The sequence below is a fragment of the Carassius carassius genome, chromosome 18, assembly GCF_963082965.1.
Source record: "Carassius carassius chromosome 18, fCarCar2.1, whole genome shotgun sequence".
In the NCBI taxonomy this organism is placed as follows: domain Eukaryota; kingdom Metazoa; phylum Chordata; class Actinopteri; order Cypriniformes; family Cyprinidae; genus Carassius; species Carassius carassius.
Genome location: NC_081772.1, coordinates 33,066,481 through 33,093,110, shown reverse-complemented (window position 1 = coordinate 33,093,110; position 26,630 = coordinate 33,066,481).

The following is a 26,630-nucleotide window of genomic DNA, read 5'->3' as shown; positions in this document are numbered from 1 at the left end:
ACCTCACGAGAGGTGACCAAAATTTCTGACATGTCAGAAATCCATCCAACCAACCGATTGCCAGTAGGGAGAGGTTAATCACCTCTCGTTTCCCCTTGTACACTGCACAAACACTGCACGACAAACGACAATGTTGAAAACCGGACAAACCCGAAAAAGAGTCGCACAAGTCAGAATTCAGCTCAAAATCCGATGAAAATTGCACAGTGTATGCCCGGCTTTAGTATAAGTCAAGGGTCAAGAGGATCATCATGATGGTGACTTTAAACAAAACGTTTTCAACAAGATGTCAACATCTATTAACATCTATTAACATCAATAAGAATGGCTAAGTATGTAGCCTTCTAACAGAATTAAAGCCAATCTGGGTAGTAATAACTGAAGCTGGTAATGCCGTTTGTGGAGTTGTTTAAACAAATCTTGAGAGATTTAATGTCTTTTATCATCAGTTAACCTAAGGCTGTGGCTGAAGAGAGTTGTAGTTTGTGTTCTTATTTCTATTTCATTCAGTTAGGGTTAGGGTGCTTGTTCATAGCAGGTGTTTGAATGACTGAAAGAATGTTTCAGGAACATCATACTAACCTTTAAATAACATTCTACTAACATTCAAGAAATTAGATATTTTCATGATTTTGGAATGTTACAAATCAACGTTCCTAGAATAGTGAATTTTAATTTTAAATTAAGTTGACCGAACGTTTGAGGACCATCATACCTTTTGAAAACGTTCCTCTAATTTGGAAATTTTTTATGTTCCTTGAACCAACACTGAATATTTGGAGAGCGTTATTGTAACAAAATTCTGTTAGCTGGGTTTCTATTGGCTTCAAAGCATTCAACACCTAATCTGACAAAGCATCTTGAGGTAAGCCATTCATGATCTTTTAAAACCAGCGCTGCCGACTCTCATGCAACTGCCACTGTTCTCACACTCATTTAGAACATTTTCTCACGCTGTGACATTTTCTCATGCAATGCCAGTGATGTTTGCCTGCATGAGTTCCTGTTTTGTTTATGTTCATAACATACAGTACAGTTAAACAATATCAGGCAGGAAGAAGAGTGCAGTCTCTCCAAATAGCATAACTGCAAAAATGAAATTTTAATGAAGTTTTTATCATTTCATGTCTATTTTCAAAATGACACATTCTGAAAATGATAAAACACTAATCTCACATTAGTAGTGCATTATAATAGTTTGAAAGGCATTCATGCCACCTCTGATCTGCATTAAACACTGTTTGTTTGTGTCAAATCAAGTCAAGTCACCTTTATTTATATAGCGCTTTAAACAAAATACATTGCGTCAAAGCAACTGAACAACATTCTTTAGGAAAACAGTGTGTCAATGATGCAAAATGATAGTTAAAGGCAGTTCATCATTGAATTCAGTGATGTCATCTCTGTTCAGTTAAATAGTGTCGGTGCATTTATTTCCAATAAAGTCAACGATATCGCTGTAGATGAAGTGACCCCAACTAAGCAAACCAGAGGCGACAGCGGCAAGGAACTGAAACTCCATCGGTGACAGAATGGAGAAAAAAACATTGGGAGAAACCAGGCTCAGTTGGGGGGCCAGTTCTCCTCTGACCAGACGAAACCAGTAGTTCAATTCCAGGCTGCAGCAAAGTCAGATTGTGCAGAAGAATCATCTGTTTCCTGTGGTCTTGTCCTGGTGCTCCTCTGAGACAAGGTCTTTACAGGGGATCTGTATCTGGGGCTCTAGTTGTCCTGGTCTCCGCTGTCTTTCAGGGCTGTTTAGGTCCTTTCTAGGTGCTGATCCAGCATCTGGTCTGGATACGTACTGGATCCGGGTGACTGCAGTGACATCTATATTATGATCAGTGATCATATTATTTACAAAAAGTGTTTTCGTAGAAAGGGATCTGATATTCAATAAGCCAAGCTTTATCATTTGTTTATCCATATTGCTTCTGTTTTTTATTTGTTGAACCTCAATTAAATTGTTAATCTTAACTTTGTTTGGACGTTTTTTGTTTTTTCTAGTTCGGGGAACAGACACAGTCTCTATAGTGTGATATCTAGGTGAAAAAGTCTCTATGTGCTGAGAATTAACTGACCTCTGTGACGGGAGGCAGCTAGCAGACGGTCGGTTTAGCCAGTCTGTCTGCTTCCTGACCTGGGCCCCAGTTAGTCAAGTATAAACACTAAGACTATTTGCCATATTTCTAGAGAGAAGAGTGGCACCACCCCAGGAGGGATGAAGACCATCTCTTTTAAACAGGTCAGGTCTGCCCCAAAAGCTCGTCCAATTGTCTATGAAACCTATGTTATTCTGTGGGCACCACTTAGACATCCAGCCATTGAGTGATGACAATCTGCTATGCATCTCATCACCACGGTAAGCAGGGAGGGGACCAGAGCATATTACAGTGTCTGACATCGTGCTTGCAAGTTCACACTCCTCTTTAATGTTATTTTTAGTGATCTCCGACTGGCGAAGTCGAACATCATTAGCGCCGGCATGAATAACAATCTTACTGTATTTACGTTTAGCATTAGCCAGCACTTTTAAATTTGCCAAGATGTCAGGCGCTCTGGCTCCCGGTAAACATTTGACTATGGTGGCTGGTGTCTCTATATTCACGTTCCGTACAATAGAATCACCAATAACTAGAGCACTTTCATCAGGTTTCTCAGTGGGTGCATCACTGAGTGGGGAGAACCTGTTTAATGTTTTGATCGGAACAGAAGAGCGGTGTTTTGACCCACGACTACGCTGCCTCACTGTCACCCAGTTGCCCTGCTGCAGGGGCTCTGTTTCCGGAACCGAACAATGTACAGGAATCCCTGAGCTAGACGCATCCAAAGCCGTATCTAGAGCCCTAACATTCTTACTGTCCTCAATTAAAGTTTGGAATGCGTGTCTCTAATTCTGAAATCTTCTCTGTCAGCCTAACTATTTCCCTGCATTTATCACATGTGAATCCCTCATCAGCGACAGAGATAGATAAACTGTACATGTGGCAAGAGGTGCAAGTAACAATGACGGGAGAAGCCATTATTCACCGTGCTTGATGAAATATTCTTACTGCGGTTGTTTGATGAACTTGTGAAAAACTGGAGCGAGGGAGAGGAGAAAAGAAAACAGTGATAGGTTCGAATGAAAACGCTAATGACAAGCTAACGAGTGCTAACGCTTTGCAGGTGTACTGCACTCACGGATATAAAATAAAAGTGAACGATCAAAGTTAATCTGATAAGATTGATCGATAATATCAGAAATATGGTGTGAATTAAGTTATATTTTACCACTTTAAAAAACAGAGAGTGATAGTAAGATAAAGATTCTAGAGAAAAAATAAAATAAAAACAGCTACACGGAGCTACAATTTGCTACAGAAGGCCAACAGGAAGTAGAGAAAACACTGTCCAACAGCGACACCCGCAGGCAGGAGTACTGAAGTGTAACTAAGGCCTGGTTCAGCTCTCATCTAGCCACTGCTGCAATACACCGGGCATTCCTTTAGGATTCTACTGCTGCTGAATGCGGAGTTCCAACTTCAGCAATCAAGCTACTGGGCAGTTGGTTATCCTCTGCTTTTGAATCTTACATTAGACCTGAATCACAAACCTATCGGGGCCATATATAATAAATATATATAAATCTTTCTTTCTCTTGGGGTAGGATCTGTTCCTGCCTTCGTCTTCAGCAGTTCTTGGCCACACCAAAGAATACTGTTTATATATTGATTTTGTTAAATATTTTTTAGTTTTCATTTATCTTCTTTCTGGTAAAAATGGTATTAAGTCTGAATGTCTTGTGTTTAACTATGTTAATAACTTGGAGTTTGTGGAGCTAAAAATAATGTTGTCCCATCAAATGTCATTTATTATCATATGTGTGTATAGACACCCCTCAGTAAATGATAGATTTAATGCCACATTCCAGGCAACTCATAACCCATGTTTTTCCAAACTTCTACCCGTGAAAGTGCACCGGAACTAAATTTCCCACCCATGAACTCATACTAGATCGATGTACTCCCAGTTCCGAGCTCTGACGTCACCTTGCCCGCGAAACAACAGTGGCAGGCCCTACGAATAATTGCCTACAGATGCGGTGTTTATGAAAGTGGTACACAGTGAGAAATAGACTTTAGGACAATATAACGTTGCAATAAAATGTATAATCTAGCTACAATACCTTGCGCTCAGGCAGTTTGGTGTGACTTGCCTGGAACGTTACAAAAGCCAGGTTTCCACCGCAGGAACTTTACCCAGGAACTAGGGACTTTGGCCTGGTACTCAGTGTGTTTCCACCGCAGGAACCAGTAACTAAATAAAGTTCCGGGTAAAAAAATGTCCCCCTGAAAGTCCCTGCTGGCGAGGTGGTACTTTTTCAAAGTTCCAGAACTTTCGGGGGCGGGACTTGAGCGCTGAACATCCTGATTGGTTGAGTTCATGCAGCATTGGCTGGGTTCAACCACCCTTTATTTGGATCATTTTCCAAATATTACTGTTATTATGTCATGAAATATAATTTTAAAAGTATTTCAGGCGAGAACGTAGTTGTTTAAAACTCAAATCTGTGGTTTATTTATAAAGACAGCGCCTATTTAAAAATGTGTTTCGCCGAGTTCGGAGACTTTGAACTCCACGCGATCAGCATAATCATGTATCCGCCGAGAGCAGCCTCACCTCAGCTAGACCTTCTGATGTGTGCCGCTGACTATGATGTATCTTTAGTGGTTAAACATAAAATATAATTCGTTTTGGGTAAATCTAACAGGTAATCTTTGGTCTGTATTCAATTTATCTATATGTTAAAATGAAAATAAAAAAAGGCAAATTGATATAATATTTTGTTTCATTGTAATGGCTGTATATATACACATTTCCATGAACTAAGTACATTTCTGCGGCTTTTATTATGTTTAAATGAAAACGAAAGGTGGTATTTGATATCCTATTTCATTTTATTGTAAATATACAGTGAGGAAAATTCCAGTAGCCAAGGCGAGCTGACTGATGTTATCAAGTACGCTGCTGTTTGCAGAATTACCGGATTCGCGTCATCGCAGACATCACACTCCCGGGTCAAATGCACAAAGTCTGAACTACCAAGGATGCACGTCCAAAATCAGTGTGCTTTGTATTTAGAAACGTGTGCAGACCTACGTCACCAAACTATTTGCCTAACCTTCCCGGTACTTTAGACCTGGGTGGAAACGCAGAAAGCAACAGGTCTGGGGGGAAAAAAGTTCCTGGGAAAAAAAGTTCCTGGTACAAATGTTCCGGGTAATTTTGGTGGAAACGCGGAAAAAGTCATGAGTCTCGGTTTGAAGTCATGATTTACAGGCTCAATAACCGAACCAAGCACGTCATTTTCCCAGGACACGTCCTGGCCAGGATTTCTATATTGCCTAAAATATCTACGTTTTGGCTTTGGTTTCCTGTTTTCATAGTTAATGAAGGTAATGATTGTTTGACCAATAACATGCAGACATTGTACGCAATTGACCAATCTTGGTGCGTGAGAAAATGGGATCTACAGAGAATGGTCAAAGCGATGCAAATATGTGTACATATTAGTGTTCAACTTGAAGCAGCACTGAGCATACTGATCGGTGTATGACATCAAAGTACAGTGGGAGCGATTCAAAAGCTCAAGAAGCTGTCTGCCCCCTAGAGTTTTTATGGTACTTTGTTATACAACAATTGGTCTTCAAAGCGCAAACAAAGCCAAAATGTGGATACTTTAGCCAATATAGAAATCCTGGCCAGGACGTGTCCTGGGAAAATGGCACGTTTAGTTACCCCTAATAGATTTTATAAACAACTTAAATTTTAAAGGAATGTAATCATAACAAATAAATCATTCTTATGGGTGATTTTAATTTAAACTTGGAGGACAAACTAAAGAGAAAATATATTTTAAATCTGGAAAGCAAAGGACCCACAATAATTGCTAAATCCTATAAGACACAGTTAGACCTAATATTCACAAACAAACCTTAAATAATAATCAAGAGTTATAATTTGATCACTGGGTTATCTGATCACAATTTAACCTTGGTTGCTCTGAAACTGACCAAAAACAGGAAGGAAAATCTGAAAAATCTACTTAACTCTGTAAATACTGACATGGTTGTGGTTTAACTGGACGCTATCTTTACTGGTCTTTTTTGGCTCTGATAGGATGTGTATAAGTATTACTGTATTGTATGTGTTTGTTTTCTTAAAATTTTATGTTTACTTATGATTATGATTACCTGCCAAGGGACTGCAGATGAAACTAGTCATTGGCTAAATTTGGTACAATGCCTGAAATGGAACCATTTTGTTAAAATTGTGCATGTTCCCTTTTCAAATAAAAAAATAAAACAATAATGTAAAACTCATAGAAAGGTTTATAGTTTATGAAGAGTGCCTCTAAATAGGACAGGATATATTTTTCAGTGTTGTTACATCTTAACACCAATTTTCGTAGCAACATGTCCTCCAACCAATACGCCCGCATAGGTTGTTTGTCATAATCCCTGAAATATAACCCATCAGAGCATATACTACAATTGCGCCCCTATTGGCAACAGGACACTTTTTATATTAATGCTTTGTACTCTTTTTTTTCCTTGTTAAAACTTGTGTTTCGCGTAGCTCAGTTGGTAGAGTATTGTGTTCTATGGCCATATGCAATCATAGGTTCAATCCCAACGAATGCACATGCTAATAAAATGTATATGCACTGTAAATCACAATTTTGCATGTTTTCTGTGAGGGTAGGTTTAGGGGCAGGGTTAGGTGTGGTCATTTGTAAAAATTCATATGATTAGCCACCTAGTAAAATATGTACAAATTGCAGTGAGATCAGGTTGAACAATGTAAAAAGTCCACAAATTACATTTAAATAAACACACATTTTGATTGGTAATGAGGGCACTAAACTTTAAAACGTAAATATAGGTCGCAATAAGTTGGTTTCACAAATGACCTATAGGGTCTTTTTTTGGTGAATGACAGTCTGTTTCTTTGGTATAGCAACACAATCCACCACCTCTCATTTTAAATTAAAAAAAATGTCATTTTAATTTTCCCCGTTAACTCCGCAATGTGATCCACTCTGAACAGCTTGAAGCATGGCAGATGAAGTGCAGGACTTCACTCAGCCAGGTTTCAGTGAAGCACAATGCAGCAGAGTTTGAAAAGTCTTTGTTGATGCGGGTGAGGATAAAAAGTTAACCCTTTTTGTTAAGAAGGGAACCGACATTCGCAAGATGATTGCTCGCATAGCTTAACCAGTATCTGCTGATTCTGGTTGTCTTAGTGTTCTTATCTTGCTTTATTTAACAGCAGCTTTTGACACCATATCTCATCATATCTTGCTTTTCGGCTGTCAGCTATTGATATCACGGGAAGTGCTATGTCTTCGTTTATCATATCTCATCTATCATATCTCTCGAATAGACAATTATTTATTAGTGTTCAAAACTTCAAATTGTTGTCTTGTTCAATCTCCCAAGGTGTCACATTAATCATAGCTATACAGTCTCAGCTATCATTGTTATGCTGATGACCTGGTCATTTTCATTTCATGTCGCTCCATCTCGGTAACACTTTATAATAACTTTCATTAATAAACCATTAACAAACATTATATAACGCTTAATGGATCATTAGTTAAGATTCACATTCACATAGCTATGAGATAATGTGCTGTTTAATGTTTACTAATGTACTTATTAAACATTATCTTAAAGATTAACAAATCATTTCATGTAAATAATAATCCTTACAAATGTAAACAAATTAAAAAAAAATACATGACCATATAAATTGAAAGCTGAATGACATTTGTAAGGATTTCAAATTACAAATAATGATCTGTTAATCATTAGGTAATGTTTAATAACCAGATTGTTAAACATTAACAAACATGTTATCTTACATTTTTAGTGATTTGAATTTATATTAACTAATGATCTGTTATGCATTATGTAATGTTCAATAATGATTTAATAATGAAAGTTTTTATACAGTGTTACTCCTCAAATTAAACAATGGTAAAACTCAACGTATAGTATTTGGTCCACCATCACTTTAAAAAAAAGTCTGAACTGAGTATGTCCATTGACGTGGCTATGTTAACACCATCGCATGCTGTCAGAGTCATCTATCAAGCCGAACACATTATCCTTTTACTTTATAATCTATATTAGTTGCCTATTTCTGTTCATATTCAGTATAAAATTATTTTGTTAAATTTTAATTGTCTTCATGGACTTGCTCCCTATTATTTATCTTTACTACTGTACTATTTTTCACCTTCTCCCTCTCTTCAGTCATCTGACTCAAACCTGCTTACTGTACCTTGTTTTTGTCTCACATCAATGGATGGTAGATCTTTCAGTGCTGTAGCTCCAAAACTGTCTCAATAGGGAACGAGACACTGCGTCCTCTAGGGGCCACTTTGGGGAACACCTCGTCGTGACCCGTGTCTGAAGCATACATTGAAAAAACACCAACTTGTTGGCTGGCGACAGCCTCCGCCGTCACTACCGGTGCGACTATAAATAAGCACCGGGAGAGCACATCATTATCTTCTTCGTCTAAAGCTTGCATCCGAAGCATGGCAGGGAGCTAGAGGACGCAGTTCGAAGTTCCCACGAAAGGGAACTGTCTCAGGTTACGTATGTAACCATAGTTCCCTGAGTAGGGAACGAGACACTGCGTCCTCTAGCTCCCTGCCATGCTTCGGACGCAAGCTTCAGACGAAGAAGATAATGACGTGCTCTCCCGGTGCTTATTTATAGTCGCGCCGGTAGTGACGGTCGCACTAAGTACCAACTCTACCATTTCCATGGGAGTTGCCCCTGGGACGTTAGACAGCTGTCTGTGACAGTACCCCTTACAGCCAAAAGTCCTAAGCTACATACCCAACTTAATTGTTAGGGCCTCGGCCCAGGGTAGAGCTGAAGGCTTGGAATCAGGAAAGATTCCTTTAAAGGGATACGGCTTAGAACCTAGCATTTCTACCAAGTCTTGCCTGTTACACAGGGGCTACCGCTAGCTTACGCATAAGCTTACTGAAAGAGCTGTCTCGACAGTTCTCTAGTAGCAACACCCTGTTTAGATAGGTATCCGAGGATACATTGGTGGAGTGGCGCCTAAGATGAACGGGGCTTTTACCAACTCAAGAAAGGGCACGAAGCAACTGGGCGAAGCCCTCACCATATAGGATTTTAGAAAGAACGCAAAATACTAGCGTGCGAACTTACCACAGTGTGGATTTCAGAAATGATGCAAAGACTTCACGTACACACTTACCATAGCATTGATTTTCAAATACTGTTCTAAGGAGGGGCTCTCGTGGCACTCCGATAGAGCAGCTCATAGATGGTATGGTGCATCTCAACACAGTATGTTTGAGAGTCATCAACTCGATCTATGGAAACAATACTGGAGCGCTCTGGGGAAAAAACAGAGAACGCAGTCTCATATGAGAGGAGAACTCCGAGCTCAGAGTAGTGCACTCATAGGGGACCCTTTTTTGGAAATGGGGAGCGCTGCTAAGTTACCACGAGAATCACCCAAATAGCTCCTCATGTTGAGGGAAGCGATGCTTGAGGTGTATAAACAAATACACACTGGCTGAATGGAGCCCAAGGAACCAAGGTCTAATGATCTCAAGAAAGGGAACGAAGCGGAGTGCATAACCCTTATCGTACAGGATTTCATAAAGTTTGCAGAGTCTTGTGTGCAAACTTACCAATTGTGGATTTTTAGAAAGTGCGCAAAGTGTTCACGTGCACACTGACCACCTTGTGGTTTTGAGAAAGTACACAAAGCTTAGCGTGTGTACTTGAAGGTTCCTAAGCATCACAGAGGCGCTGAATCTCACGGGAGAGGCAAGCTCAATTTTACAAACCTTGGGCGAGGGGAGCATCACCCGAGGCAGCATATACAAGAAGACTTCTGTAACTGCCACCTCCACTTCCACGCTAGATGCGACAAATCGCCATCTCAACGGAAATACCGAAAAGCTCAGAAGGCGAAACCTGAGCATCGAGAAGAAAGCATTTTCTTTCCTCCCGATGTCTGCCATGTTCATCCACAGATGTCTCTCCGCTGCCACCATGGCCGCCATAGTCCTGCCCATGGTGGAGGCGGCTACGTATGCCTTGCCATTTAAGCGAGATGATTTTCTGAAGGGGCTCAAATGGCAAGGAGGGAGATTAAGAGAGGATGTTTCCCCTGCAGAAAAAAAAATTTTCACAGATAAAAATTTCTAAATTATTTATAAAAAATTTTGCTCTTTCTACAGGGGGCATTCCCTCATAGCCGCTTTCGCGCATCACCTCGATGTCAGCAGATTATTTTCATGCCGAAACCGATGGACGCGAGAAGAAAACTTTCATTTCTTTTTCATCTCTGTATGGAGATCATGCAGAAATAAAAGGCTCACCTGAGCTGGAGGGTTATGGTCAAAAGGTAATTTTCGCTCAATAACCTCCAACAGCTCTACATACGCAGGGCAGGAGAATTGAGAAGGCTCAGCCTCAGCTTTTTCACCATCCTCAAATATCTCCTGCTTTTCCTGGGTAAAAACCCAGCAGAGCACTTACCTCAGTATCAGAAAGTGTAAAAGATATAACATCATCCTCCCGAGGCTCTCTCTCGTCTGCCGCCCTTCTTTCTTTCTTTTTTTTTTTTACGAGCGCGAAAGGGAAAGTCCCTCTTTAAACCATTCAGACAGATCTTCTCACGAGCTCATTCACTTCCACGCCTCAACGTGGACATGTCCTGAACCGCAGGAAGCAGATGGCAGCCTTTTTTTCCCTTTTTCTTTCAGAAGAGAGACGAACGAGAGCGGAGCTTTTTCCATTGAAAAAACGCTCACAATGCACACAGATTGCCTCCTCAAAGACATTGCGTGCGTGCTCTTCACCCAAACAAATGACGCAAAGATCGCGTGTGTCATCGGGTGTCAAATAACGCCGACACAGATACACACATCGTCTAAACGCTTGCTAGTTGTCGCCATGATAAACAGAGAAAGATCGCCGGTTCTTTCAGACTTACCGGATCTTTCAGATGCATGCTTCCAACAAAACAGTCATTGAAGATGAAGAAGATAATGACGTGCTCTCCTGGTGCTTACTTACACTCGCGCCGGTAGTGACGTCGAAGGCTGTCGCCGGCCAACATGTTGGTGTTTTTTCAATGTATGCTTCAGACACGGGTCACGACGAGGTGTTCCCCAAAGCGGCCCATAGAGGACGCAGTTCGAAGTTACTGTGGGTTTCTCTTCCACTAACTCTTTGGGACACCTTCACTATATCATCATTTTAATCTCAGCTAAAAACCTTTTCTTACAGTATTCCCAGCCTTCTTCTGACTCATGTTCTGCTGTGAAACTACTGGGTATCTGTGATGTGCGGTTTTGCTGTTAAATCAGTGTGTATTTATATGTATGCATGTGTATAGACTGCAAAAATGTTTTTCTTTACCTAGATTTTTTGTTTTGTTTTCAGGCAAAATATCTAAAAATTCTTAAATCAAGAAAGATTTTCTAGTAAAGACTCCAGAAAAATATGTCAAAATTAAGTGAGTTTTTGCTTAAATAATCGACCAATGAGGTAAGCAAAATAATCTTATTTCAAACAAAAAACAAGATTATTATGCTCGTTTCAGGCAAAAACTCTGACATGTCTGACATTTGACATGTCTTTTCTGAAAACAAGACAATACTTTTTACTTGTCAAGAAAATCCTCCTTGATTTAAGAATTTTTAGATATTTGGGCGGAAAACAATACAAAAAACAAAGGTAAAAAAAATCAGTTTTTTTACAGTGGTATGTACTGTAATTGAAGCTGTGTTTATGTATTTTCTCCTTGTACAGCGACCTTATTCCATCTTACACCATCTTGATCTTAACTTTATTAAGTATTTGGGGATTACATTCATAACCTAGAGGCGTTCCTCTTCAGGAACTCGAGCTGCGTCGAACGCTTTGGGGAACGATGTGCCAACGGTGCCAGACTTCCAAACCCCTGCCTAGTGTGTATCCGAAGAGCACAGCTAAGGCGAGAGGACAGAAGAGCCAGGAGTGGCTTGCATATCTAGACTGTAGAATCTGGCAAATGTAGAGGGCGTGGACCATCCCGCAGCATTGCAGATGTCCAAGAGGGACACACCTGCTAAGAAGGCCTTAGAGGCCGCTGTACCCCGAGTGGAATGAGCCTTGACTCACAAAGGAAGGGGAAGACCAGAGGACTCATAGGATACGTTGATAGCCTTGACTATCCAACTACTTAGGGTCTGCTTAGAGGCAGGAAAACCTTTTTTAGGAGGACCGTAGCAAACAAGCAATTGGTCTGATTTTCTCCACAGTGCAGCTCTGTGGACGTATGCATCAAGCGCTCGAACTGGACACATACAGTATAGCTTTTCCTGGTCTGGCTCCCGAAAGGGAGGAGGGCAGAAGGCCTGCAGTACTATGGGTTGTGGCGTAACACAGGGAACTTCAGGAACGTAACCCGCTCGAGGATCTAAGAATGCTTTGGCCATACCAGGGGCAAAGTCTAAGTAGGTAGGGGCCACCGAGAGGGCCTGAAGATCTCAGCCAGTAATAGGGCAGTCTTAAGGGTCAGATGTCTATCTGAGATATCATGAATCGGCTCAAATGGAGCTTTACAAAGTGCCTCTAAAACCACAACCAAGTCCCAGGGGGGAACACGGGACCATACTGGAGGCCTCAGCCTCAGCGCACCGCGGAGGAAATGTGTAACTAGGGGGTGTCTACCCCCTGACTGACCGTTGAAAGGGACATGGTAAGCAGCAATGGCCGCCACATACATCTTAAAGGTGGAGTGGGTTAGCCCCGCAGAGAGCCTAGCTTGGAGAAACTCAAGAACTGTACCAACTGGGCAGTTAACAGGGTCAAGCTGGCGGTCTCTGCACCGTGAGGTGAAGAGTTTCCACCTCAGGGCGTACAATTTCCTCGTAGAGGGAGCTCTGGATTGGAGGAGGGTCTCAACAACCTCGGTTAAGAGACCAGAAGCTATTAAGTGTGCCCCCTCAGGGGCCACACCCACAACTTCCACAACTCCGAGCAAGGGTGAATTATTTTGCCCTGCGCCTGAGAGAGTAGATCTGTCCTGATCGGAATCTCCCATGGATACCCGTCGAGGAGAGAGATCAGATCTGCAAACCATACTCGGCCCGGCCAGAACGGGACTACTAACAACAGACGGACCCCGTCCTGGCGTACTCTCGCCAGAACTCCCGGGAGCAGAGCGATGGGGGGAAGCCTCGGCCAGGTTTGTACCATGGCATCTAATCCCAGAGGAGCTGGATGAACTAGAGAGAACCAGAGGGGACATTGCGATGTCTCTGGAGTTTCAAAGAGGTCCACCTGGGCTTTGCCAAATATTTGCCATATCTGCTCCACCACCTCGGGGTGAAGCATCCATTCCCCGTGCCTCGGCCCCTGTCTCGATAGCATGTCTGCTCCCATATTCAATCTCCGAGGAATATATACTGCTCTTAACAAGAGGAGTTTGCCCTAGGACCACAGGAGGATCTGGTATACCAGCTTGTATAAGGGGCGTGAACGCAGACCTCCCTGGTGATTGATATAAGAGACCACCGATCTGTTGTCGGTGCGCACCAACACATGGTGGCCTCTCAGGTCTGGGAGGAAATATCTCAATGCTCGATACACAGTTAGCATTTCTAGACAATTGATGTGCCATGTCAGATGGCGACCGCTCCACAGACCGTGGGCAGGGTGGCCACTAATGACCGCACCCCAACCAGTGAGGGACGCGTCTGTCACTAGCGTTACACGGCGACAAAGAGCTCCCAACACCGGGCCCTGATTCCAGAACCAAGGTTTCTTCCATATGTCTAAGGCACGAAGGCATCGCCGCATGACCTTGATAGTTTGTAATGGATTCCCCCTCGGGGAAAATCTCTTGGTCTTGAGCCACCACTGTAGGGGTCTCATGTGCAGGAGGCCAAAAGGTATCACGTTGGACGCAGCTGCCATATGCCCTAACAGTCTCCGAAACTGCTTGACAGTGAGTGACTGGCCTTCTTTGACTCTCTTGACTGAGGTAAGGATTGACTCGATCCGAGCAGGAGACACTCTAGTACACTCGTCTTGGCGTTCAGTCTCAAACCCAGCTCCCCATATGTGCGAGAACGACATCTCGATGTTGAACCGCCATCTTCTCTGATTGAGCTAAAATCAACCAATCATCGATATAGTTCATAATGTGGATGCCCTGCATACGCAGGGGAACCAGAGCCGCATCTACACATTTCGTGAAAGTCCGGGGTGAGAGTGAAAGGCCGAAGAGAAGTACTCGATATTGGTAAGCTTTCCCCCGAAAGCGAACCTCAGAAACTTCCTGTGTTGTGGAAAGATGGATATATGGAAGTATGCATCTTTGAGATCTATTGTGACAAGCCAGTCCTCGGATCTGATTTGAGCTACAACCTGTTTGACGGTGAGCTTTTTGAACTTCAGTGACATTACTGAGAGTTTTAGATGACATAAGTTTAAGATCGGAAGCAACCCCCCATCCTTCTTTGGAACTATGAAATACCGGCTGTAAAACCTGACTGTTTCTCGGCAGGCCAATCGATTTTTAATTTATCCTCCACCAGATCCACCTGCGAACCCCACGAGTGCAGCAGCCGCTCTGCCTCGGCAGAAGCGGGGCTGGCACCGTGGGGAACGCTGGTGAAGGCTCCCTTGAAAAGAGGTGAAGAGAGCCCTCGAGAGCCGACTCAGCGTGCATTGATCACAGGCAAACCACGCATAGACTGTGTGTATCCCCACCCATAATGTAGCGCGGGCAGTGAGGAACACACAATCTATAGCGCGATCCAGAATCGCCCCTCAAATGTCTCATTTTAGCCTTGCTTTTCGGCATAATGTTGCTTAATGGACAGACAACAGTAAATAAGACTCACAAGACAGACTTTAGACATGCAAACACAGAGCACTTGCTTGAAGACGCGAAGCTGAAGCCAGCTGCGTGGAACGTGCCTTTATAACTTCCTGGTCGCTACGTCACCCCGCCCATGACGTCATGTCCTGCTATTGGACAGATTGCACACGATATTCAGAGTTGATCTTGCCAAATTGTTTCCCCAAAGCGTATGACGCAGCTCGAGTTCCTGAAGAGGACCTGGACAATTCATTATCACCCACCATTGTTCTTAATACAGGGACGTGTATTAAGTCCATTTCTTTACATTCTCTATACGAATGTTTGTCAAAGTCCATCTACTACTATCCATTATTTAAAATATGCAGATGACACAGCTATTCTTGCATTGCTCAAAATCAGTGCTAAAAATTATTTTTTTGACTATCAACATTCCATAACATATCTTAGCACATGGTGTGATTAGAATTTTTTTTTTCATCTTTACATTTCAGAGTCTAAAGAACTGTTTTTTTACTTCTCCAAAACATAAATCCATCCCAGTATTGATATTAACATGGAGATGGATGAGAGAGTGGAGTATTTTAGATATCTTGACATTAAATTGGATGATCATCTCAGTTTTAATCAGCATATCTTAGGCAGAGGCGGACAAAGTACAAAGCTTTATTACTTGAATAAAAGTACAGATACCCCTTGCTAAATTTTACTCAAGTACAAGTAAAAGTACTACAGTCAGTTGTGTACTTAAGTAAAAGTACTGAAGTACTTGTTTTTAAAAGTACTTGAGTATCAAGAGTACACGAGTACATTTTCTAAATATTGCATTACTACTGCCACAGTGCTTACATTTATGTTCAGAAACATCCTACATGGAGTTATGAAAAATGTTAATGTTAATACCTTGGAGAATGTAAAAGGAATTGAAAGTAAAATCTAGTCATTTTCATCTTTTTACTATGTTTCTTTGTTTAACATTTCTCACTTGCCCACAAGGCAATAGCACAATGGCAATGCTCTGACAAACCTCTGTTAGTTTTAATAGATTTTTTGCACCCACATTTGAACCTGACTGTGTTAAACACACCGCATACTCAAGAACGTGTGTGTGTGAGTGTGGGCATGTGTGTGTGTGTGTGTGTGTGTGTGTGTGTGTGTACGTACGTACGGTCATGAAGTCTTTGGTGGAAAACTGAATGTGATTGCTGATATGCTGTCCCAGTCAGTGGTGCCTGCACAATCCAATCACGTTTGAAAGGGAAACAACATATTGAGGGTTTCAGAATTTTTTTTCTTTTTTGCTTTTTTTCCATCCACACGAAGACACATTTCTGTGAATACGCACAAATTTTTTATCGGATAGTCATTTCGTCCACACGGATCTGCCGTTTTGCATGTCTCGCACCTAATCAGACACCGCTACATCACATAACAGCAACAAAAACATGAACAAACACTGACCGATTGTCTTTTTATTGGTTTCGTGTAGACACGGATATTTCTTAAGACGAGGAAAAAAAAGATCGGATTGGGGTAAACTCCGTCTCCGTGTGGACGGGCCCGAAGAAGTAACGGGTACTTACGGTTATGGATAGAAATGGTAGCGGAGCAAAGAGTACAATATTTGCCTCTCAAATGTACTTCCTTCTTCTCCTGTATCGGTGTATTATTGAGCCAATTCTTATATATGGTGCCATTTGTGTGTGTGTGTGTGTGTTTTTTGTTGTTGTTTTTTATATGCTTACAGCTGTTAATAGGAAACAAACTTTTAAAGATGCCTCATTAGGCTCGTAGGATTATTGGTATTCCTACTCCAAAGTTATCAAGTGTTTTACTTCACCTATGATTCGGAAAGCACATATAATCCTAAATGACCCAGATCACCCATCTGTATTTCATCCCTCTCCCATCTGGCCTTAGGTATAGACTACCTATGTGTTGGAGGACTAACTTTAGTAAGAGTTTTGTTCCTACAGCAATACGTGCATTAAACACATAGGAAATTAGCCATCTTCTTACACTCTTGCTTTTTTTTCATTAGTGAATGTGTTGAGGTATGGAGAGAAAGGTGAAAGGAGAAGTTATACCATGCAAACCACTCTGTGACAGTAAAGGAGTGGTGAATTCCACAATGTCCCATATAATAATAAAAGTTGGCTGATGTCTGCCCACCGCATCCATTGCCTCACCTTGCATTACTATTCCAGATCTCATCCAGGAATGAAATGAGATGCTCAGTGTTGTATGGCCCAATTAGCTGTCTGTGTAACAGCAGTCCATCAGTGGATATTGGTGCACACATCAGGATCTCGACAACCCTATGGCCCTGCACGTCTTTGGGTGTTTTGCCTGACTTTCTAAAATAAATCCAAAGGCAGCAGAAGAGGTAGGCTATTACGCAATTTATTCCTAAAAATATCTACTCTGTTTCTGCATTTTTTACATCTTACCTGGACATATTGGCTCCTGAGTCGATTGACTCATTCAGAGTTCATCTCAAAGAGGAGAAGTGTACAACTGCTTTATCTTGACTTGATCTGACTAATTGACTTTCATTAGGAATCTAGAAAGAGTTGTTATGCTTACACTCTTCACACTGTTGTTGATCTGCTTATAGCTGAAATGAACTAGTTTACCAACACTGACCTGAATAAATACACTATTTATTGTCTTTTAAAACAGCTTAATAGCATAATCTGAATTGTGTCCATAGTTGAGTTTTCATAATCAATTCTGCTATTTTCCTGTTTATCACCGTGAAACTGCTTTGACACTATCTGTATCGTATAAAGCACTATTAAATGTGACTGGACTTGACTATGACAGCAGCTTGATAGAGAATATACTGTACGTATATCCCTGCATGTACTCTGGAATCACTGCACTGAGGGGTAAATATGAGAGCTGAGAGATGAGTGTTTGACTCTCTGGTCCCACTCTAATGGAGCTGGGTGTCAAAGGGGCCAGAGATGCTGGTGGAAAGACAGGAATTGCCAGACTGGAGCAATGATTATAGCAAGCCACCAGATGTTTTGTAACCATAACATGTTACAGACCCATCCAGTCTCCTCAAGCAAACTTTCATTTCCCCGAATGCTTCCTAGGAATGAAAAGAAAAAAATGTCTAAGAAAGCTCTAAATTGCTCTGTTTGCTCTTGTCTTTCAGAATTCAATAAATGGTTTTTGAATGAATGACTGAATGCCAGTGATATGTTTTGGTATTGTTTTGATATGGGGCAGCTATGGCCTAAAGGTTAGAGACTTGGACTAGTTATCTGAAGGTCGCAGGTTTGAGTCTCTGTGCTGGCAGGAGTTGTAGGTGGAGGGGAGTGAATGAACAGTGCTCTCTTCCACCCCTCAATACCCATGACTGAAGTGCCCTTGAGCAAGGCACTGAACCCCCAGTTGCTCCCCGGGCGCTGGATCTATAGCTACCTGTGATCACATTCTGCTAAAGGATCATGAAGAGAAAGATTTATTTCTTTAAAATAACTTGCATGATCTGTCCTGCTTTGCTGCAACAAGACCAACCTCTTTTTTAACTCTCTTTCAGATCCCTCAGAATACGTCACCTCAGGATCTGGTCATAATCAGCATGCCAACTGCTTTAGCAGGTTTAGTTAGAAAGCCTGTGCTCTGAGGCAAGATGTATTGAGAGAGGATGCTGGATATGATCAGACCTTACTGAGACATGTCAGATCAGATTACAGTAGACAGGCTGACTGACAGCCTAACCTCTCTCACACTGCTTATGACTGACAGAAAGACTTCAGACACCCTCCACAGACAGAAAATCTGAGCCAGTTGAGTCTCTGGTGTCTTTGGCTCTCAACCTAAATATGGCACCAATGGCAAGTGGAGGCCAGTAACAAATGCCATTGCTGCTCAAGTATGTCATGACTTAAATCCTACACATTTGATTTGAAGAAAAGATTCTCAGTGAATAATGAATTTAATTTCAGCATGTTGATTGTATGAATTCAAAAGACATGGAATATAACACAAATAGAGAGACTACTGTTAACATGGCTTTATGATGCATTTTTGGAGCAATTCATTGTATATTTTACTTTATGAACACTCATTTAAAGTCCCGTGGACCATATGTTCTGCAGACAGTCCAGAAGAAGCTATGATTTGTTGACTTCCAGGTGAGTGAGAGTTGTGCTCCAACCAGATGTTATGAGCACTAGATATTTCAGAGAATATTACAGTCTGACTACTTCAAGAACTCTGGTAAATCTAAAACATTAACATTAACAGGCTGGTAATCTTTGCTGGGGCATATCTTTTCTCACGGCTTATAATGAACGAGATTCATATTGGATTTATTGGGAAACTTTGAGGTTGTTTTAATTATTTCCTTCAAAGTCAAACCATTTATGCAGTAACAAACTGACAGAATCTATACTGCAGATCAATCTCATACCATATGTGCCTCATCAGATCGTTTCCTAATGAGAGCCGTGGAGCGTTTATTAACATATGGTGACTCCCTAAATCAAATTTATTTTCCAAGGTCAAACTTTGAGCCTTGAGATTTTGTGTCTGTATGGGAAGTCGCTGTGTCTTCAGTCAGCTGGAGTCCAGACCTCCAGCACAGTAAAGCCCACCAATATTCAACCCATCTGTCCAATATATAGAACATTAAATTAGCCACTAATCAGGATTTAAGTGATACTCAAATGCAATATTCTCAACATGAAGACACACCGTGAGTGAGTGAAAATTGTCCTTCATCAAAATCTATTTTGCTATTTTTTCCTCAGTAAAACTTAACAGAGTTGACATTGATATTGATTGTGATCTTTGAGGTACAGTAATTACAAAGTGTGCATTCTATAGCTCAAAAAGCACAGCTCCCTCTGGGTTTGGGCTGCTAGTCCTGTCTGAATCAGAATTCCAGCCAGCGGTGAAAGGATGATAAATGTGTTTCGTTTTGTATTCATGCAGACCCTTTTAAAATGAAAAAGTTCATGATGTTTTACTCCCTATTGCTAACGCAGATGTGCTTTATAGAACATCCCATTGAAGATTTCTGTGGATTTTCAATAAATTAAGTAAAAAAAAATTGTCGAACACAATTGTTCCTACAACATGATCAATATAGTAGTGTTAACATTTGATTGTCAGATTCAATCACCTGAATAATTATGGGAATAATATTCATGTAAAGAGTTGGAACTGGAATAACTAACCTATGCTAATAGTTATGCAAACACACAGATCCTCCATTGCTGTGTATTAGTTAGAGTTTTGTTGATGCGCAGTTAAGACCCAGAAAGTGTAAAAAAAGAATAAATATAGAACTGTTCTGGTCTGAAGCAGCAATCTTTACTCTGTGTATTTTTGATAGCTTATAAAAGCTACTGAACCTTTGAAAGTACAATGAAGTTATAGCACCTATAACATCTTAAGTTTAGCAATTATAAGCTCACTGCTTAATTTTTCCCAAGTTACTCGTATGTTGCAAGTATAGAGAGCACTCCACCAGAATCCTGCAGTTGTGCCCTCGGGATCTGTCTCCATCTCTGCTTTGTTATTTTTATGTTCTATACGAAAGGAAGTGGGCAGAATGAATGAACTGAAAAGCTTCTTCCTGTCGCTGTACTTGAGTGCTGCATGGCTCAGAAGAGGAGAGAGACAAACAAAAGAGAGCTGTTAAACATGTTTCTATCTCTTTCTACCTGTGTTCTGTTTTTTTATCGCCTGCAATTCAGTGTGTCTGATACAAGGTCATTTCTTTCAGCTTCTGATGGGTCACTACAAGACCTTCACCTTAACGGCAGTGACTCACTTGTAAGTGTGTCTTGTCAGTACTGTACTCTTGATTGTAATATACTTGCATTTGGCTTCGGTCTAACCCACAGAGATGACAGATTTCACTGGTAATGTGATGTACATGTATGTCACCGTCACCGATCATTATCTAAGAAGCTCCTCAGATCTCTCTGTACTTGTCAGAACACAGATGTTTCTCAGGTTCGTCTCATGTATCAGACTTTACATGATCTATGAGTCATGAACAGGCATATGACCTCAGTGTTTTGTGCATACAGTATATTCACAAGAGTATGTTTCTTTTCATATAAGAAGACACCTACATTATATCAAGCATGATGTCATGTTTTAACACTTTCTAAGGGCAAACTAAATAGGAAAGTTAAAAAACTTGCTTCTAAAGTTTTGAAGCAAATGTGGACTTCATGCTGTTTGAAGACACTTGAAATTTGAATTTAAAATGTTTTATTAGTTGCTGCTGGTGTGGTATACACTTCAAAACATACGAGACATATGTCTACACAGAAATGTTAGCATGTTTACATAGAAAAAGAGGAAAAGTAGCAAAATGGAATGAAAAAACACATTTTGTGTGAACCAGCCCTAAATCACTTTAATTCTGTAAGAAGAGGGAACTCTACACCACAGCTGTAATGATAATGACAGAAGAACTATATAGTTGAAATCATTTTCAGAACAATTTTCTTCCAGCTGATGAATGATAATAAAAAAAAAAAAATGTTGACAAACAGATTTCATTCTGCTTTAAAGAGCTCAAGCATTTAAAGCGGCAGATGAAAAAACTGCACTGTTCACTTAGAATAAACTAATTGTTATCATGCATTGGTGTGAACACTAATATAGTTACAGTTGTCTTATAAGTATCATTCTTAGTGTGAAAGGGCCTTTCTTCATGTCAGAACAGACTGAAGGTCTCAGGCGCATCTGGGGATTTAGCTTGAAAGCTCCAGCAGGAGTTACAGTCAGAAAGAGGTTTTGGACTTTGAAAAACCCTAAGCCACGTTTCTATAATAACAGTATGCTGGCTTTGTCAAGGAAGCACAATGATCTTGATTAGGCAGTGTTTCAGAAGGTAATCTCACATGATCTTACTGTCCAGAACACATCGCGCTAGCCCACATCTCAGCGTGTAACCTAGCAACATGAGCAGATAAAAGCTTCAGTTGTTGCCGTGCCACAGATACAGTAAATACTGCGTGTGTGGGTGATTAGTGAGCTTTAGGAGGAAAGGGTCTTCTAAAATGCTCTTCCGTGCCAGCACATTCTGCCAGCTGAATCATAATCACTCTCACCTCATGCTTTTAATTTACATTACAACACAAGTATCATCACAGAGGGATTGCTGCAGCAAGTTCTCATCTCACAAGACATCTCCTGTTGTTTAAGCGTTACAGTCTGTATTAGTGGAATTATGATGCTTTTTTTTGCTTTTAGCATAAATCATGGACAGAATTAGTGTAAGTGCAGGTAAAGCAGAACACTTGAGCTCTGTCATCTGTCATTATATACTTCCATCTAAAATTAACTTGAAGCTCTTCTTAATCCAGCACAGATGGCATTGTTGTACCCACTGACATTGTATTTTAGAAACAAAGCCAATGACAGGTGATCAGAAAGTGTCTCACTTAACCCCACTCTCTATCCGTTACAACTGAGGATAGTCGTGTATTGATAGAGTGACCAGATGGTTTGAGTCTCAATCCAGGTGTCTGGAATCCCTGTGAATTTTTCATTGAATGTTCCCACCCTTGTCTGAAATGGTATGAAGGCTACGTTGTCTTTGTATTGGTCCATATATAGTATATGAAGATATGACCATCTTATCTTTACTTCATAATGTGATCTCTAATTACTGAATTACCTTGGTATGCTTTGAAAACATTTAGAATGAGTACCATTTTTTTTTTTACATTTGATGCAATGCTGTGGATCAGTAATTGAACCAACTGGTCCACTGGACAAATATCCAAAGAAAATAATAACTAGTTACTACAGTTGACCAGTATACTTAATACAGGTGCATCTCAATAAATTACAATCTCTTGGAAAAGTTAATTTATTTCAGTAATTCAACTTAAACTGTGAAACTTGTGTATTAAGTAAATTCAGTGCACACAGACTGAAGTAGTTTAAGTCTTTGGTTCTTTTAATTGTGATGATTTTGGCTCACATTTAACAAAAACCCACCAATTCACAACAAATTAGAATACTTCATAAGAGCAATAAAAATAATTTTTTTTGTGTGAATTGTTGGCAGTCTGGAAAGTATGTTAAGTTACATGACATGTACTCAATACTTGGTAGGGGGTCCTTTTGCTTTAATTACTGCCTCAATTCGATGCCTTGACCCCAGCCTCAATCCATTCCATGTGAAGTTCTCAAAAATTCTTGAATCTATTTATTTTGGCAATCCTCCCCTTATCATGTCTATAAATAGTACTCCCTGAGTTTAGTTCTCGGTCCGGTATTGTTTATGTCATCCCCATGTGCTACATGTGATTCCTCGCTTTATGTCAATAACTCCTTGGATCTGATCTCCTGGTCTCCTCGTTTCTGGCTCCTTGTTCCTGTGCTGTAGCAGCCTGTGACAGTTGGGGGCATGATCGGCTCAGAATGCATTTTCAAATCCATACTGCATTTTGCTACAATTATCAGGCAGTTTCACAATGAAAATGCAATCTCAAGTGTCCTACCCGTAAGTCTAAATGCATTTAGGAAAAATGGCATTTAAATTATAATTTTGCTACTGTTTTTTTGGACAAGTTAAAATTCTAAATATTTGTGTAATACATTTTCATTTTGCAACTTATATAGCATAAAAATATGTTTTTAATTTACATATTGAAACTAGTGTAGGAAATGGCAAATGCAAATTATATAATTGAATTTTCATTTTGCACTAAACATTGCACATATGGTATGGGAAAATGTAAATTTAAATAAATAAATGCATATTGCATTGGCATTTTGCAAATTACGTTTCAAAATGAATATCGCTACCCAAATCAGCCTATTTGCTTGTAAAACATCTCTTATCGGAATCAGCCGTGAAATATGTGAACTGTTCACAATATAAAACAGTCCAAAACAGGTCTAAATAAATATTTGGGTGGATTTTGATGTAAGAGGCAACATGATATGGACTTTTTCCACTGGAGGAAGCATTATTATGGATTATGGACTGATGATGGATTTGTTTTTAACAGACATGCAGCTTTTGACTTCACAAGACATTAATTGATGGACAGTATTGGTGTGGATTACTGTAATGTTGATGGATACTTTAATGACAAGATGTGTGAAATTGCAGGATTTTTGTGTTCAGGTGTCATGTTGCATTGGCTTCCTTCCTGTTACCTGATCTTGTTATTTTGTTCATTTGCCTCATGTGTCGTGTTCTCATTAAGTGTGTTCGACTTCATGCAGTGCTGTGCAGACCTGTCAGTGAGAGTATGCGCTTGCAGTCAGGTGCAGAATTGAAAGCGGAGATGTGAAGTCAGACATGTCTGACAGCAAGCAATTTTGGCATGGATTTCACGCGGGCCAGATGTGGGCCTGTTCTGGGCCGAAATTGCTTGCTGCCCCCGGTAGTGATGCTCTCGTGATGTTTGCATACTCTTAACACAGATGAAATGAATAACATGAAATATTTGTCAAATGCACAGATGTTTCAGATACATTTTCATGAGCAACAGAAACACTTTTTATATACTGCTTAATACAGCACCATCTGTTCAAGAATAAAGTTCAACATAATCATATACTATTAAAATACTAATACAATGGAGGTATATTTGCTTTTTTATTAAATGTGATTCAGTATAACACTGCAAATACAGTAAAAAAAAAAAGCTTTTACTGTTCTAAAAACAGATTTGTGGGCAGTATTGGAATTGAAGATGTTAGAAACACACGTTATTGTTATGTGTTGAATTTGGCCAATCATGAAACAGCTGTCATCATCAGCGGCCCTGCAGTCGCTCTGGAGAAACTGCACCAGCTGAGTCAGCCGCCTGCTTTCGAAACACTATCACATTATCATATTTACCATGTTAGTTTACCCACTGATTTAGATTTAGAAATACAAATCGGAAAACAAATCATCAAAACAATGTCGTGGAGTTGTCTGAAAACTTGCACAGGCTTGCAGTCGTGGGTGTAAAGGGAGTAAAGGAATGGGCTCAGCACACAGCCCTGTGGTACGCTGGTGTGGAGTGTGATGGTGGTGGACTAGGGGTGTGGCCTGACCTAACATGCTGAGTTCAGAAAGTCCATAATCCAGTTGCAGAGGGAGGGGTTAATGTCCAGGTCTTCAAGTTTTGTGGTCAGCTTGGAGGGAATGACGGTGTTAAATGCTGGGCTGAAGTCAACAAACAACATCCTAACATACGTGTTGTTCTTGTCCAGGTGTATGAGTGCAGAGTGCAGCACTGTGCATACTGCATCCTCTGTGCTCCTATTCCTGCAGTAGGCAAATTGGTGTGGGTCCAGTGTGGGTGGGAGGCAGTCTTTGAGGTGTGCTAGGACCAATCGCTCAAAGCACTTCATAATGATGGGTGTGAGTGCTAAGGGGCGATAGTCATTCAGGCACATTATGGAGGAGTGTTTTGGTACTGGCACAATGGATGAAGCCTTAAAACATGTTGGCACAGTTGCTTGGGTGAGGCACAGGTTGAAAATGTCTGTGAAGAGCCCTGCAAGCTGCTCTGCACATGCCCTAAGCACACGTCCAGGAATGTCGTCCGGGCCAGCAGCCTTGCATGCGTTCATCTGGCTCAATGCAGTGTGGACATCTGTGGAGGTGAGTTTGAGAGGTTGGTGGTCTGCTGAGAGTGTGATCTTGGTGGCTGTCTCCTTGTTGTTGCTGTTGAAGAGAGCATAGAAGTCATTTAGCTCGTTCAGGAAGGAGACGTCCGTGACCGTTGGAGTGGAGTTGCTTGACTTGCAGTCACTGATGACCTGGATGCCCTGCCACATGCGTCGGGGGTCAGAGTTGGAAAAGTGTTCCTCTACCTTCAGCTTGTAGCAGTACTTGGCCTTTTTGATGCCCCTTTTCAGGTTAGCCCTGGATTTGCTGTAGGCCTGAGCGTCATCTGACCTGAAGGCAGTGTTGCAGGCTTTCAGCAGAAGTCGCACCTCCTTGTTCATCCATGGCTTCTGATTAGGGTATGTTGTATCTGTTTTTCTGTTGTAACACTGTCAATGGTGGTGTTGATGTAATCCAGTACAGAGGAGATATAGATGTCAATGTCCGTGTGAGAGCCACAGGCAGCCTGAGAAGCAAACATACTCCAGTCAGTGTGTTGAAACCTGTCTTGAAGTAAAAAGTCTGCTCCAGTTGGCCACACTTTGATGGTCCTCACTGATGGCTTCACACGGTTGATGAGGGGTGAATACTTCGGGGTGAGAAACAAAGACAGGTGATCAGACTGTCCGAGGTGGGGGGGGGGGGGGTCGCAGTGTAAGCTCCATTAGTGTTTCTGTAAACATGATCTAAAGTTTTGTCTCCTCTGGTGTGGCAGGAAACATGCTGATGGAATTTGGGGAGCACTGTCTTTAATTTGCAACCGCTGTTGGTGAGTTTCATGTTTCTTATTAATGTTGATGTTTATGTTAAGCCAAGTCTTTGTTAATTGTTTTTCTGCTCAATTTTTAATTTAATAAATTGCAGTTGTGATTCTTCAGTCATTGCCAAACATGATTGAATGATTTCAAGGCACACTTGCATGAAAAAGTCTTTGTTTTATTTTTTTTATAGCCTCTGTGTTGTGACTTCGAGAAAATCAATGCTAGAAAACCACCTGAGAAAATAAAAAATATTTACAGATACCAAAAATAAATACTTTATGAACAATTAAACATCTGAAAATCTTCTGAGAGGTTTGGATGTTTGAGTTTGGAAA